At 38.7% G+C, this 13,857-nt stretch overlaps 1 protein-coding gene across 3 annotated transcripts in view; it reads right to left on the reverse strand.

Moving 5' to 3' along the window:
• Positions 1–13,857, reverse strand: part of CYSLTR2 (cysteinyl leukotriene receptor 2) — a 46,091-nt gene that overhangs the window by 17,958 nt on the left and 14,276 nt on the right. The gene's annotated exons all lie outside the window — the stretch shown is intronic.

A 13,857-nucleotide genomic window follows, 5' to 3' on the forward strand; every position in this document is an offset into this window, starting at 1 on the left:
AATTTATCTTAAGGGAAGGGTGCCCTGAATAGCTAACAATATCCTGAGAAAGGAAAATGAAGTCAGAGGTCTCACGCTACCTGATTTTAAGGCGTATTACGAATCTTCAGTGGTTAAAACAGCATGGTACTGGCATAAAGATAGATATACTGAACAATGGAATCAAATAGAGTGTTCAGATATAGACCCTCTCATCTATGGACAATTGATCTTTGATAAGGCAGTCAAGCCAACTCACCTGGGACAGAACAGTCTCTTCAATAAATGGTGTCTAGAGAACTGGATATCCACATACAAAAGAATGAAAGAGGATCCATATCTCACACCCTATACAAAAATTAACTCAAAATGTATCAAAAACCTAAATATAGATCTAAGACCATAAAACTTTTAGAAGAAAATATAGGGAAATATCCTATAAATCTTATACTAGGAGGCAGTTTCCTAGACCTTATACCCAAAGCACAAATATTGAAGAAAGAACGAAAGAAATGGGAACTCCTCAAAATTAAACACTTTTGTGCATCAAAGAACTTCATTAAGAAAGTAAAAAGACAACCTACACAATGGGAGACAATACTTGGAAATGATATATCAGATAAAGGTCTAGTATCCAGAATATATAAAGAGATTGTTTGACTCAACAACAAAAAGACAGACAACCCAATTGCAAAATGGGCAAAAGACTTGAACAGACACTTCTCAGAATAGGAAATATAAGTGGCCAAAAGGCACATGAAAACACGCTCAACTCCCCTGGCTATTAGGGAAATGCAAATCAAAACCACAATGAGCTATCATCTCATACCTACCAGAATGGCAGGTATGAGATGATATGAGATGTTTATCAATAAAACAGAAAATGACTGGAGAGGATGTGGAGAGACACACTTATCCACTGTTGGTGGGAATGTCAAATGGTACAACCACTGTGGAAGACAGTTTGGTGCTTCCTCAGAAAACTAAGTATAGAATTGCCATATGACATGGCAATACCATGGCTAGGTATCTACTCAGAGGACATGAGGCCTAGGACACAAACGGACATTTGCACACCAATGTTTATAGCAGCGTTATTTACAATTGCCAAGAGATGGAAACAGCCCAAATATCCATCAACAGAGGAGTAGCTAAACAAGCTGTGGTATACACATATGATGGAATATTATGCAGCAGTAAGACAGAATAAAGTTATGAAGTATGTAACAACATGAATATGCCTTAAGGATATTATGCTGAGTGAGATTAGCCAGAAACAAAAGGACAAATACTGTATGGTCTCATTGATATGATCTAACATTAATGAAAGAATTTGAAGAATTTCAGTTAAGAACAGAGGTCATCAGGAAATAGAAATAGGGTAGAGATTGGGTAATTGGAGCTGAAGGGATACAGATTGTGCAATGGGACTGATTGTAAATATTCAGAAACATATAGCACAGTACTATCTGATGGTAGCACAATAATGTTAGAACACTGAATGAAGCTGAATGTGAGAATGATAACGGGAGGAGGCCTGGGGGCACCAATGAAGTCAGAAGGAAAGATACACATGAAGACTGAGATGGTATAATCTAGGAATGCCTAGAGTAAATAATGATAGTGACTAGATGTACAAATTTAAAAATGTTTTTGCATGAGGAAGAACAAAGGAATGTCAGTACTGCAGGGTGTTGAAAATAGGTGGTAATTAATATTTTAAAACTTTAACTTATGTGTGAGAGTAAAGCAAAATTTATATTTTGCTTCATGTTCATTTGGTACAAAATTTATATATTGACTAGTGCATTTCCTAATATAACTTATGTGGACAGCTTAATTGAACACCATAAGTACATGGAACCTTGGGTAGGGCATGAAATTTTGTAGGTTTGTCAAGAGTGATGCCCTGATAAATCCCAGAGTGATCTGAACAGTGACTAAAAAGTATTTGCAAAGTCCCCTTCAGGGAATGGTGAGAAAGGGGAAAAACTCAACTTCCCCAAGTGGAGAATTCTTTATATTCTCACAAGCAGTAGGGACAATCAAAGCAGTAGGTGGAGCACTCAATCTGGGGGTTTGTTCATATGAAACTCAACCCTGCAAAGGATAGGCTAAGCCTACTTTTGGGCCTAAGAGTCACCCCTAGAGAACCTCTTTTGTTGCTCAGATGTGGCCTTTCTCTCTCTCAGCCAACATGACAAGTTAATTCACTGCCCTGCCCCTCTCTACGTGGATTAAAAACACATGGATTAAAAATGAATACATAGGGTCACAGTGGATCAGCAGGCAGAATTCTCACCTGCTGTGCCAGACACCTGGGTTCGATTCCCGGTGCCTGCCCATGCAAAAAAAAAGGAATAAATACAAATGAGTAAATAATAGGGGAAACAAATGTTAAAATAAATTTAGTAGATTGAAATGCTAGTGATCAATTGATCAATGAAAGGGAGAGGTAAGGGGTGTTCTAGTTTCCTAGCTGCCGGAATGCAACACACCAGAGATGGATTGGCTTTTAATGAAAGGGGATTTATTTCATTAGTTCTTCAGAGGAAAGGCAGCTAACTTTAAACTGAGGTTCTTTCTTACGTGGGAAGGCAAAGGGTGATCTCTGCTGGCCTTCTCTCCAGGCCTCTGGGTTCCAACAACTTTCACGGGGGTGATTTCTTTCTGCATCTCCAAAGGCCTGGGCTGAGCTGCCAGTGCTGAGATGAGGTATGCTGAGCTGCTTGGTCTGTGCTACGTTGTGCTGTCTCATTTAAGCACCAGCCAATTAAGTCAAACATCATTCACTGCAGCAGGCACACCTCTTAGCCAACTGCAGATGTAATCAGCAACAGATGAGGTTCACATACCTTTGGCTCATGTCTACAGCAAAGGAACTAGGTGCCTTCACCTGGCCAAGTTGAAAACTGAATCTAACTACCACAGGGGTATAGTATGTATGAGTTTTTTCTGTTTTCTTTTTATTTCTTTTTCTGAATTGATGCAGATATTCTAAGAAATGATCATGTTGATGAATATACAATTATGTGATGATATTGTGAGTTATTGATTCCATATCAAGAATGGAATGATCATATGGTAAGAATGTTTGTGTTTGTATGTTCTTATGTTGAATAATAATAATAATAAAATTAAGGTTGTTCTGCTGCAAATAATTAAATCTCTAATAATCACTTAATTTTAACTTACATTTCCATATTCTGAATCTGACCAGTTTCCAAAGACATAAATTTCAAGTCAGCTCCTAACTAAAAATTTTCAACACATGTAAAAGTTAACTTTATAAAAACAATATTATTATGAATATTCACAATATTCCTAATAGTAATACATAAGAATCTACAGGAATATTACCTATAGGAGTCAGAGTGAAACAGGAAAGGATTGTGGGGATCAACTGAATGATTCTTAGCCCTTTTTAGCAATGAGGTTTTGAACACTTGCTATATGCAATGCACTGTGCTAATTCCTTTACATGGATCATCATGTTTAACACTATAAAGTGTTAATTTCATTTCACAGATGACAGCACTATGAACCATCGAGGTTAGGAAATTTGATCCAAGTCGAACAGCAAATGCAAGAGTCAGGTTTGGACCTGGGCAATTTCATTTCAGAAATCAAACACCTACCCATGGTTTGAAGGATACGATATTGGTAACTTCACATAGGAAATATGAAATCATGAGTTCAAAACTGATTTATTAAAAGAAGGTAGATCCTTGAAAATGCAAAAATATTATTTGGAAGTTGCTCATGATAGAGATCAAAAATGGTGATTATTCAAGATTTCTATGGGTTTTTGGTAAATGTTCTATATCACGATAATGATAGGTAAGTGTTAAAAGCTTTAATAATAGTATTTCATTTAATTTTCATAATGACCTTTTGAGGAAGTTATATTTGTTATATGCACTTTTTAGTTGAGGACCTCACAACTAGTTAGCATAGTCACATAATTTCCCAAAGTCACACAGCTAGTACATGTCATAGACAGGAATTAAACCCTATTTAGACGGACATGGAAGCTTTCACCCTTAACAGCTGTATGACACTGAAATCTTTCAAAGTGTGTACCATTGAAAGGACAGAGGCTATTTATTGTTTACAGCAACCTGATAAATTCTACATTGAGTGAAAAGTCACATAGAAGTCTCATACAGAAACTTACAAACTAGTACTTCTAGGATATTGCTTTTTATTTTCATTGGAAAGGTAACTATACCTTTCTAAAAAGCATAGTAAAAAAAGTACATAAAAACAAAAGTTTGGGACTGATACATCTTTACCATTAATATTTGAGGAAAACGGGTAAACAAATGCTGTCACTTACATCTCAGATTATATAGTTTAGCAGATAAGATGGCCATTTCTCCTAAGTAATTCTTCTACCAAGGAAAAGAGAAATGAGAGCTAAAATAGACATGTAAATCTATGGCTATATGAGACCTTCACTCTGGCAAGAGGAGCGACTATCAGATAAAGGTTTCCCTGAAAATAAGCTTACAAGTGAAAGTAAGTTTTAATATCAAGAATTTTCAAACCCTATCTTTATCATTGTTTTCAAAAAAAAAAGCCACATCAGCAGCTGTTAGGAAAATGCACATCAAAACCTCAATGGGGATATCATTTTGCACCCACTAGAATGGCTGCTGTTGAACATAAAGAAAACTACAAGTGTTGGAGAGGATGCAGAGAAATAGGGACACACATTCATTCTTGGTGGGAGTGTAAAACTGTGCAGACACTATGGAAGACAGTTTGATGGTTTCTCAGAAAGTTAAGTATAGAATGTATGGACCCGCCATCCTAATTCAATGTACGAAATCAACAGAATTGAAGGTAGGCACTCGAACAGGTATTTGCACCTGAATGAACAGAAGTATTATTCACAATTGTCAAAAAATGGGAGCATCCCAAGTGTTCCCCATCAGCCCATGAATGGATAAATAAAATGTTGTATATACATGTAGTGAAATATTCATCTATAAAAAGAAAGAAATTTCTGATGCATGTGGAAAAAAAAGAACTGATAAGCAATTTGTTTCTTCAGAGTCCTGCTTCTTTGAATTTTGTCACAAATTGCCTAACATAAGCCCAAGTCCAATAATTCCTTTCCAATACCTTCTTACTGAGATAACCTAAAATTTTCCAACATGGGCATTCTCCCTTGATGCAACAAGTCAATAGCCTAACTTTGTACAGCTTTAGGCATGTTCCTGATGTTTTTGACAAGAAGACACTAAATCCAAGAGTGCATGTAACAATCTAGAGAACAAAAGAGGTATGGTAAAGCATTAGTTAATATAACCCACCAAAGAGTAGGCTTGTGTAAACAGATTTCTGGTGCAGCAAGAATGTTTTTCAATTCTCCCTCTGAGACCTGTGTGAAGATATAACTCAAAAAACCTGGTTGTTATGTGAATAACATTTAAAAATCACATCTTTAATGCACTTCCCAATGCATCTTCCACAGAACATGACTCCCACTGGATGCCTTAGAAAAGAAAAAACTTCTATGGTCAAATCAGCATGAGAAACACAGCAAGTTCCAATGTATGTTAAAGGAGATTCATAATGTGTGTTAAGATGGATAACATATGTTAAAGGCTCTATGGAGTCCTGCAGAAAATAAGCCTGATTGCTCTAGAAACCTGCCCCACCCAACTTTTTTGAGCTGCAAAACAGTTTTTCACATTAGTACATTCTAACATCCCACAGATCTAGTGTTGTACAGTCTTACCTGGGCAAGGCTCATGGTACTGTATAATTTATCTGGAATATGATTTTGATGGAAGAGAAAGAGAACCCAATGGGTCAGACCAACTAGTAAGGGAAGCAGGAGAGTGTGCAGTTCAAGTCTTCGGTGTCAGGTAGATCTGGTTTGAATCATGGCTCTAAGCACTTTCTATCAGCATCCTTGAGTAAATAAGCATTTCTGAGCATTGGATACCTCGTTAGCAAAATGAGAATAAATAGCATCCATTTCATAGGGTTGTTGTTAGGATTAAATGGGAGAACATGGAGAGAGTGTTTAGTCTGGCACTTGTCATTGGGTAAGTGCTCCCTAGCTGCTCTGACATCATGGGTGAATGTAGGAATATTCTAAATGCAATGCCTGTCGTCCCCCAACCACCAGAGATGAGTGGATAATCTCAACTCTCATATTCACATGAAGTGTAAAAAGTAGACTCCTATTGTTGTTTGCTAGAGGGGCAAAAGCTACAGAAACACCGATTCCTTTCAGATTATTCTGACCTATTTATGATGAATATCTCTCAGGACCACACCATGCCTTAACTCTAAGTCTGTTCCTACCAGGGAACTTTCTCATGACCCATCTTCTTGGCTGCACCTTTCTGGAAAAGTAGGCTGTGGGGTCATGAACTAGAAGATTCCAATAAAGGGAAGGTGCAATCCCCCATGATAAATTTACAAATCAGAGTTCTGAATTAAAAATTAGTTCCCTATAAATTGATTTCTTGAGATCTGGGGTAGACTGATAAAATGAAATTTCTCTTCATGCAGAGTTGAGGATCAGTTCCTATTTTGGAGATGAGCTGTGGGACCATAGTTCTCACTACATAGATAACGACTCTCTCCTCTTGATCTGTTTCAATGAAGAATCAGAGGTATTTAGCTTGGATTACGGAGAGATGGTGAGGCTATTAGCTGGGATAGGGAGCACACACTTTAGAGCTCAGAAGAGAGGTCAGGGTTAGAGATACAATCAGGGAGATAGCTACCTGGAAGCTGTATACCAGTGGGCTTGACTTGGGAAATGGAACACAGAAAAATGAGAAGCTCAGAGATGGTGTCTTAACTCAACCAAGTAAAAAGTGAAGGTTTTTATAGTTGGCGGGGCCAGGACTGAAGGATTCCATCCAAAAGCAGAGGGTGCACAGAGTTGAAATGCTAGAGGTGGCACAGGCAGCATGCAAAAAACCAAGACCATGAAGCAAATGTGGAGCTGGTTTAGATTTCACAATTGTGTGTCAGTTCTGGATGGTCAGAGACTAGAACCCACAGAGCCTAGAGGACAAGGAGATGACAAAGCACAGGAACTAAGACTGGTGTGTGGCCATATGGGGGGACGCACATGAGAGGTTTCCATTGCAAAGTGGGCCTTTTTTGAAAAACTAGAGTCCTTCCATAGGGACAGACAGAACCTACTTTAGCCATAAAGACACTGTCTTTGAATCAAGAATTCCAATAGAATCTTAGGGAGAACTTATATGTAAGAGGTCAAGGAAGGGGGTGAAAATGTAGAAATACGAATGAAAGGAATCAAGTCCTTAAACTCTTTGACCGTAAAGGTCATCACTTGTCCCCTCTCAAGACCAAGAGGGTTTGTTAATGAAAGTGGGAAAGGCACCCAGCCCTGGATTGGCCCTCAACGGCATGTAGCAAGACTGCAGGGATGCTGTCAGCTATAGATGCTGGAGCGAGGTCCCTTCATGGGCACAGCAAATATGACCACAGACAAGATGTCATCAAAAAGGATGGCAACTCCCACCAGGGAGTTCAAGGAAGCAAGGAGACGGATAAAAGATCCCAGCAGGTGCAAGGGTAGTTCAGTGGTGGAATTCTCACCTGCCATGTGGGAGACCAAGGTTTGATTCCCGGTTCATGAACGTCCCAAAACACAAACAAACAAGCAAAATTCAACAAATGATGTGCAATAATGAGATACTCAGATGGAAAAGTAATGAAATGTGACCCCGCTGTACAGCATACAAAAAAAAAAAAAAAAAAAAAAAAGGCTCCAGCAGCAGATACTCCTTAAGCAACTGGGGAGAAAGGCAGAAATCATTGGGGAGGTCATCCTGCAAGTAGCAAGGTCTTCACTTACAAGCTGCGTTGCAAGGAGAGGTTGTTAGACCTGGGAGGAGGCCTGGACAGTGCAGCAGACCCCAAGTCCTGGGGAGCCTGGTGCTAGAAAAAGCCACCAGCACACAGACACAGACCCAGGGACCCATTTCCCAGAACTATGAGCTGGGGACCAACTCTCAGGAACCAGAAAGAAGCCCAGTTTTAGAATTGGGGCACAAGATCAGGATCAGCTCACCACACAGGGTAACAGTGAGCCCCAGATTTGCTACATTTTCTCTGCCTGAGGTTGGAATTGGTTCTAGGCCGTGCAGAAGGACTGGCTGCAGGTGGCAAGTGAGTGTGGTTGACAGCTATCAAGCAGTCCCAACAGTAGAGAGAGGCCAATTGCAAAAGCTGAAACTTTGACACCAAGAGTACTTTAACCCTTGGAAAACTAAAAAAAGAAAATACACAAACACCCATTCTAGAAACCTCCATTAGCTAATGGCCACCAGTTAAAAGCAGGGATAGCCCAAATTCAAATTTCCATTTAGCTCAACACCTTCTCTTGAGAAACCTTTAAAATATCTTGATTGTCCTCTCCTGCCCTTTAGCTATTCCACACCATGATCTTTCACTAGATTGTAAAGAAAAAAGGAAGGGAAGGAGACAGGAAAAAAATGAAGGAGAGATTTCCTGCTAGATGTGACTGTAAAAATCAGCCAGACCAATTAAGCATGTGATAGGAAGCTGAAAAATATATAAAGAGGTAAATTCAGGGCAAATTGGGAAATATATTATAGCATAATCCCCACTGCCTTAAAAAGAGAGTGAGTATTTAAGTGGTTACTATACTGAAAGGGATTCAGAACAGAAAGAATTAAGGCAGATCTAAGAGGATCTCCTGCAGCTTTACTGGTAATTAAACAACAAAAAAGAAAGCGTGAGTAGCAGCAACAGATGGAGATTCCATATTTCAGTTACAAGTAAACCAACTGTGCTGTGTGACCAGTTGAAATCTGATGAGAAGGAACAGCAAACGCTGATGCTTAGAATGCTTTAGCAAACATAGTTAGCAAAGCTACAACCATCCAAAACCTCACAGGAGTTATTTTTATTCACATTTCCAAAAAAATAACTTTCGCCGCATCCCAACGGGATCATTGAACATTGTGCAAATTCCTCCACCTCCATCCACACTGAAAGTGCACACACAGCTGGGATCACATTCCATTCTGGGATACAGGCTTGTGACCTGTTCCCAGGACCCAGAAGACTGGATACAGTGACCATAGGCATATAGGAACAATCGCAAGCAATGTGTAATTAGATGGCCAGCTGACATGACATTGTGGTTGGGGCAGTTTGCATCATCTTTACAAAGAAGTAATGATGCAATTTTGTGCAGAGCCGCCCTGAGGAAGAGGTTAGCAGCATCCACCTGTCAGCAGCTTCCTTGAGGACGCCTGGTAGACCTGCCTCTCTGGTGGCTACATGACATTCCAAGTCCTCTGTTGGGCCACCATCTCATCTCTTGGATTCCAACTTCCACATTGAAAATCCCCCTGCTAAATTGACATCGTGTCCCTTGCTGGCTGATTGCATCAGCCACCCGCACTGACCCTCATTTGGAGCCACCCAGCCTTGGCAGAACCTGTCAGGGTGTGAAGTAGCAAGTGAATTTCCTCTCTAAGCCTACCATCACCTAAGCCAGACATTTATTCATTCAGCAAGGAGCAATAGTTAACCAGTAACACATATACTCTGGGCCAGGCACTCTACCAAGCAAATTAGCTAAAAATAATCCTAGCTACTATTGTTCAATCATTATATAGATAAGAAAATCAAAGTGCAGAGAGGGGGAATAGCTTATCTGCCCAAGTGCACACAGTCAATTACTGATGGAATAGGACTTGAACTCAGTCGTCACCTCTGTGATTAGCAATGCCAGTCTGCCTCTCTTTCAGCTGCATGTACTAGGTCCTGTAGACTAACAGTGCCTGACCTAAAAGAACCTTCAGAGTCATGAATGAGTCAGACAAATTGACAGACAAAAATCCATGATGTGAAAAGAGCCATCATAAAAGAATATAATGATGCTATGAGAATGCAGGGGAGAGGCCCCATCCAGACTTGGGGAGCAAGGGAAAGTTTGTTTTACAGTTCAGAGGGAGAACTTGACTAAGGAGATAGGGTCAGAGATTCCAGGCAGGGAGAGGAGGATGTACAAAGGCCCAGAGTTGACAGCACATGGCAAGTTTGGGGAAGTGTAAGTGATATAAGTATACATAGTCTGGGTGAAGTGTGCAAGGCAGGATGAGGTGGGCAATAAGAGGGGCCTTTATTCATACTAAGGAGTGTGGGTTTTATACTAAGAGCAAAATGATCCCCTGAAAGCATGAAAATGATGATCCTGTTTGTATTTTAGCAGGGTGACTCTGGTAGCAGATGGAGGACAGTTTGGAGGGAAGCAAACCTGGTGCAAGAAGAATGGAAGGAATGCTCTTGTGATTGTCCAGTGGGGTGGGCAGATGTGAACGAGACTGAGAATTGATCCTGTTTATGGAAAGACAAGATGTGAAAGGTCAGGGATAAGAGAAGTCAAGTATCCTCACACATTTTGGGGGAAGAGTAATGCCTTTGATTAATAAAAGGAACACAAGAGAAAGAAGCTGGAGCGAGGGGAATGAGGAGTTCAATTTAGGGCATTTTGAATTCAAGGCATTTGTGAAATATGCAAATGCAATTGTTTGCTTGCTGTCTAGGCTGGGAAGGAGGAGTTAGAGGAGTTTGAATTTTGAGGGCCACCAGCACTTGAAGGAAACTGAAGCCAGAGAAGTGGATGAGCTCATGAGGACAGAGAGTGAAAGAAAGTCAAGGAAAGAACCTTGAAGAACATCAACAATTAAGAGACGGGAGGAGCAAAATGGAAAGATGGCCAAGAAAATCTGACCACAGATATAATGGAGGAATCAAAAAAGCAATATCCCAATAGCACATTAAGAAAATTATACACAGTGTCAAGTGCTATTTATCCCAGGCATGCAAGGATAGTTCAACATAAAAAAAATCAACTGTTGTAATAGTCCCTATTTAACAAAATGAAGGAAAAAAAAAACATGGTCATCTCATTTAATGCAGAAAAGGCATTTGACAAAATCTATCACCTCTACTTGTTAAAAAAAAAAACAACATTCAGCAAACTAGGAATAAGAAGAAACTTCCTCAACATGATCAAGGACATATATGAAAAAAACCACCATTAACATCATACTGAATGATGAAAGACTGAAAACTTGTTCCCCAACGAACAAGACAAGGATGCCTGCTGTCACCACTGTTAATCAGCATTTTACTAGAAGTTCCGGCCAGAGCAATTAAGCAAGACAAAGAAATAAAGGTAATCAAATTGGAAAAGAAGAAATAAAACTTTCCCTATTTGATTTTAGCCTGAAGGACTCCCTTTAGTATTTTTTATAGGATAGGTCGGCTAGCAGTGGTCATTTGGATCCACATGAAGAAATAAAGAGCACCAGTAATGGTAACTACATAGGCAAATATAAAAGAGAGGATAACTGTATTTTTGTACCTCTTTTCTCCGATCTGATTTTTACATGAACTCCATAAAGCAATATTTCCCAAACTGTGTTGATGAGGTTATAATATACAAACTGCAAAGTATATGCCAATTATAGAACAGTAGAGGAGAGATGGGGTGAAGCTATATTGGAGCTAAGCTTCTGGAAACTACTGAAATTAATTTAGTCTTAATTTGAACTTATTTGCTTCAGGTTATAATGCTAATTTTAATCCCCAGGACAACCACTAGGAAAGTGACTATTTCTAAAACTAAAGAAAAAGAAACAATAAATGAATTAAAAATGGTACACTAGAAAATATCTATACAAAAGTAGGAACTAATGGAAGACTAGAGGAATAAAGATATGAAACATGAAATAAATGACAGATATAAATCCTAATTACCAGTAATTACAAGAAATATGAATGGATTACATAACAGGATCCAAACTATGCACTAACTACAAGCGACACATTTTTGATTCAAAGACACAAATAAGTTGAAGTAAAAGGATAGAAAAAGATGTCATACAAACCTTAAACAGAGATACCTGAGAGAGTTGGAATGCCTATACTAATATCAGACAAAAATAAACTTAGACACAGAGAGGGTCTAAAAATAAATAAATAAATAAATAAAACTTTCCCTATTTGCAGATGACATGATCCTATATATAGAAAATACCCAAAAATCTTCAATACAGCTACTAGAGCTAATAAATGGATTTAGTAAATGGGTAGTGCAAGACCAACATGCAAAAATCAGTGATGTTACTATATACTAGCAATGAATAATCTGAAAAGGGAATCAAGAACCATATTCCATTTACAACAGCAACTAAAAGAAACAAATATCTAGGAATAAATTAAACCAAGGATGTAAAGGACTTGTACACAGAAATCTACAAAACATTGCCAAATGAAATCAGAGAAAACCTAAATAAATGGAAAGACATTTTGTGTTCTTGGATTGTAAGACTAAGTATTGCCAAGATTCAATTCTACCCAAAGTGATTTACAGTTTCAGTGCAATCTCAATTGCAGCCTTCATTGCAGAAATGAAAAGTCAGTCATCAAACTTACATGGAAAGGAATCCTGAATAGCCAGAACAATCTTGAAAGAGAAGAACAAAGTCATAAGACTCATACTTCCCAATTTATAGTACCTCCCAAACTATAGTAATTTAAAAAGCATGGTACTGGCACAAGGATAAACAAGTTTCCATCATCCAAAATGTGATACACACATACAATTAAATATTATTCAGTCATTGAAAGGAATGAAGTTCTGATACACATGCTACAACATGGATGAACCTTGAGGCATAATGTTGAGAGAAATAAGCCAGATACAAAAGGACAAATATATTATTTCACTTACATGAAATAATAAGAATATGTGAATTCATAGTCAGAAATTAGAATATAGTTTACTGGGGCAGGGGTGGGAGTGGAGAATTGGAAATTAATGCTTAATTGGTACCAAGTTTCTGTTTGGAATGATGGAAACGTTTTGGAAATGGATGGTGGTGATAGTAGCACAGCATCATGAATATATTTAACGAGTTTTATACTTGAAAATAGCTAAAATGGCAAGTTTTTGGTTGTTTATATATTACAGGAATAAAAATAAAATAAAATAAACCATAGAGCTGTACAAAAGAAAGAATGCTTCCTAATGTAAAGTATGGACTATAAGTAATAATATAATTATAATAATAGTTCCAGCAATCGTAACAAAGGTACGATACCAATGCAAAGTGTTAATGACAAGGGAAACTGTGTGTGTGAGAATCACCTCTGAACTTTTTGCATGATTCTTCTGTAAACCTACAACTGCTCCATTAAAAAAAATTCTAAAAGAAAGAAATGTCAAGGAGGCCAAGAGAAAGGGCTGTTTTAAGGAGAAGAGAATGGTCAACTGGGATAAAAATTATCCAAAAAACTTAGAAACAAGAAGGTCATTGATCCGAGTGTCTCGTAGAAACCAAAAGGCAGGAATTGATAAACAACGTTGAAAAAGAGACCACAGTGCCCGGAGAGATGACATTCTCAAGCTCTGTGACTGAGAAGGGTTTGTTGGTGGAATTTCGTGTCAGAGAGGGAAGCGTCACACACCTTTTCTCCTGGGGAAGCTTGATTCCTACTCGTTGTCCATCTGCCTCACACAGCTTCAGTCTCTTTCTCTGTTCACGTCTCCTCTCTCTTCAAACACACACACCTGAAGTGTGGATGTCCACTGCACACGAAGTCATATAGACCTATTGACCTCCTTACCCTCCCAATTTCTAGCTGTGTAACCTTTACCCACTGAGATTTCGTTTTCTCATCTTTAAAATGAGTCTAATTAAGGCTATCCCCTAGGTTTTGTTTGTTAAATGCAAGAAAGTGCTCACTATCAGGAAGCAGTGGGTCTACCAGATGCTGGTTTCCGCTGCTCCTACCTGTGGTCTATTCAAATCCTGTCACCTTTGTCCTTAC

This window comes from Tamandua tetradactyla, chromosome 4 (genome assembly GCF_023851605.1).
Source record: "Tamandua tetradactyla isolate mTamTet1 chromosome 4, mTamTet1.pri, whole genome shotgun sequence".
NCBI lineage: Eukaryota > Metazoa > Chordata > Mammalia > Pilosa > Myrmecophagidae > Tamandua > Tamandua tetradactyla.